This window comes from Athene noctua, chromosome 3, assembly GCF_965140245.1.
Source record: "Athene noctua chromosome 3, bAthNoc1.hap1.1, whole genome shotgun sequence".
Taxonomy (NCBI): domain Eukaryota; kingdom Metazoa; phylum Chordata; class Aves; order Strigiformes; family Strigidae; genus Athene; species Athene noctua.
Window position 1 is genome coordinate 38,001,488 of NC_134039.1, and position 3,751 is coordinate 38,005,238.

The following is a 3,751-nucleotide window of genomic DNA, read 5'->3' on the forward strand; positions in this document are numbered from 1 at the left end:
CCTGCATGGCTGTCTGGAGCTACCACTAGAGTATATGGTAAAGGGTACCTAAACTGGATTTACTCGCTTCTCCAGGTTTTGAAGCATCACCTCTTGTCTAGTCATCATGAAGGGAATTTAAAAGCATGTTTCAGATAAATTCATTGTTCTTTGGAGCAAGACACCTAACATTTTAGTAAAGGAATATCCAGATTAGACACACTGGATTGCAGCCTTTGCTAAATTGAGCAACCCACAGAGCTGGTGAATTAGCTTTGCTTTCAGTATGCTCCTGAGTTCGCTGGTGATGAAGTATACACATGCTTGATGTTTAACAGACCTTGCTTCATATTAAATCTGAGACATGTGGCAGCCATTACTGAAATAAAGCAATGTATTTTTTCACTGTCAGCAACTTTGATGCTGAAACAGAACAACAGCTTTTACAGCACTCCCAGTTGTCCATATGTCCTCCCAATGGATCTTTCTAGTCTATCTTTTTAGCCCTTCTAGTCTTTCTCAAGCTTGTGGGCTGTTCTAGTCTGAAGCATGTATATCACTCTGCCAAGGAGATGTTACCACCTTCTGTGATTGTTGGTGCTCCTCACTTTTTTTTTTTTTTTTTTTTTTTTTTTTTTTAATACAGATTCTCTTATTGTATTTGTAATCAGTGTGGATTGCCAAGAGACATATGGAGCAAAAATCCTGTAATAGCTTGAGACATCTTCCTCAAACTAGAATACTCCCAACAATATCTTTTAAAAGGTCTCTAAAATTCACCAATTGGGCATTCACAGTATTTTTACTGTAATAATTTTTCCAATTCTTTTTATTGTCATGCAAATACCTTGCATACTGTTACTTTTTGGGAGATTGTTCATGATCTCAGGAGCAGGTTTGCTTCAGTGATATTTGCCTTTGATTGCTCAGCTTCACGAGTCAAAAATTACCTCATTAACACAGAATTCTTAGCCCCCTCTTCTTGAAAATAAGGCCTGGAAAGGTCTCAGGTTGGATACTCAAAATAAGGCGGCTCCCAAACCATTAGTCATTTTTTAAAATCTTGGCTGTGGTCTTTTATTAGTCTGTAAAACTTTATCACCATATATTACACCCTTTAAATAATAAATAGTAACACCATATGATCAAGGGCTGAACAAAACAAATGCATGATGGAGAATATGTATGTAATCTTAAAGTTTTCATGGAAAGCAGGCCTTTCTTCAAAGTCTGCTTGGGCTCCCAAGCAGTCACTTGTTCCTGCAGAGATCTTTCCCAAATTTTTGAGTGTGGTTGAGAATACATATTACAGTCATCATACTCTTTCATTCCTAATTTTGAGGACATTTCTTGTAATTTTTCCTGCTTTTTGTATCGGTGGAAATGAAAATTCATGTTGTTGAGAAAGCAAATGTTTTTGCTGTTATCTTCTATTAGTGAAAACTGCTTCTTTGAATGGGATGGTAGCATATGTGTTTGATAAGGACCAGATACCTGGCCTCCAGATCCACAAAGGGCAGACTGTGACCTGCCTTTCTGTTGCTGAACAGTAGTTCATACAAATAGTCCCACTGTCTGTCACAAGGTAACCACAAGTCCCTCTGCCAGTGACTTCTGCAATAACATAATGAACATCTGTACATAATTAGCAGGTTAAAGGGTAAATTCAGATCCCCATAAAGCATAGGATAAATCAGTCTTTCTTTTTTGTTAAATTTGCAACGTCTGACAACTTGCATTTAAGTGTGTCACAACAAATATATGCCACCAGGACTTGCTATTTTAAACTCTTCAGTATAACATTTATGAAGGTCTCGGCTCATTCTTTAATGGTGAACAGACCTCAGTGCCTCCATATCCTCTCTACACTCTGTGTGAAGATTTAGCACAAATGCAAACCAGTTTTACATTGCACTGCCTGGCTTTTACAAGAATCATAGATGCACTTTTCATGGTGAAGCCTCCTTGAATCACTCACAACTGAACACACAACTATTTTAACCTTCATACAGTGGTGCCTCTGCCTCTCCCTACCTCTCTTCCGTGGACTTGAGCTGACAAGACTCCTTGTCATTTATGTGTGGTACCACGTCTGCTGCGGGAGGTCAAAGGAAACATTTTAAGGTCTAGGTGTTTAAAGTGACACTCATAGTGAAAAGGTTAATACATTACCTCTAATTTTTGTGCTTATAATTAGTACCTTTGCTTAAAGCTAGAACCTTTATTTTTTGGTGTATATGCTAATTAATTTAATCTAATTTAAACTTTTGAAATACTCAGCATAGTATGCATGAAGGAATCAATTTTATACCTGGCTTATAAGAAAGCCCTAATAATCTCTAAGAGATGGTGAATGTTATGGAGTTCTAGCAGAGTGAAACACTTAAGCACTTGTTTTATTTTTAAGCAGACGCTTAATCCGTGTAAAAATTACTGGTAATAAGGATGTATTTTTTCCTAAACAAAAAAGAATGTAGTACAAACATATACTTATGAAAATAATTTGATGATGTTTTTAACATTAGCCTTGATGAAGTTAGTGGAAGCTGCCCATGTACTTAAGGGTTTATTTCCTTTTTTTGTTTACTTATCTTTTTCTCTACTTCTAAACTTCTCTTGAGATATTCTTAGTTTCGTAATCAAAGTATTAAACATAATGAAATAAACTGTTAGAGGTTTTAGTGTTAAATTAGATGAAACTGAATTAAATTAATTATATAAATAAGTTTTAAAATAATATAAACTCATAAAAGGTACCAGGATATATATTATGTTTTCAGTAATTTCACTAGCTTTTTCCTTAAAACACTTATGCCATTGTTCTGGCTTTGAACATGGCTAGTTTTCTTGATATTAAGTTGTTACTTTAAGTTTGAACTAAAAAGAAAACAAAAATCCTCCAAAATACTTAATGTGAGAAATATGTGTCTATGGCTTGGATAACAAGCTGGCTGGAAAGAGTTTGCTTTAGACAAATGATAAAATAATTACTTGGTGCCTTGATAATTAAAACCAGACCTCACTGCAGGAGGCACTGGAGAGTATGATAAATTTGTAGAAATATATGTAAAGATATCTCTGAACAAAAAGGAAAAGGTGTGGTTTAATCTTAAAAGAAATGCAAATATGTTATTAAAAAATTCTTAGCAAATTCTTTTGTTATCTTCTTCTCTTAATCAAGAATTATGTCTTTAAAAGGCATGGCAGCATCTGCATTTGATAAAAATCAAATAAAATATTTCCGTAGAAACAGATGGCACTGTTCTTAATTCTTCGTGGCCAGTTCAGGTATTATGAGAATGAATAATGATGTAAGTGAGCTTTGCATGTAAAGTGTCTTCTGAGAAAAGTTTTTAATAAAGATACATTTTGTGTTACCTGTTTCATCTAGACCAGTTCCTCTCATCTGCTAAAATGTAAAAATCAGATGCCTTCAGCTCTGTGGCTGCTTGATATTAAAGTCAGAATTTCCTGTCTTTTCCTGCCTAGGTGCTGGGGTGCCTTAGTTATTTTAGGGGTTAAAAGCTGTAGTCACTGATGCGTATATATTAGGCTGTATTCATAGAACACGGCTTGTAGCCTGACTCAAGCTATTACAGTCTAACAAGAGTGACCAATAGAAAGAGAAGAAGATCCAAGAAAGCTGAGGTAAGACCAAATCTGAAGCAATGTCAAATTAGAAACAACAGCTAATAAGGTGTGTATGGTAATACATCTGGGAATACTAGCATGAACTTCAAATTTTATATGCTATTAATTCTTAGGAGGACAG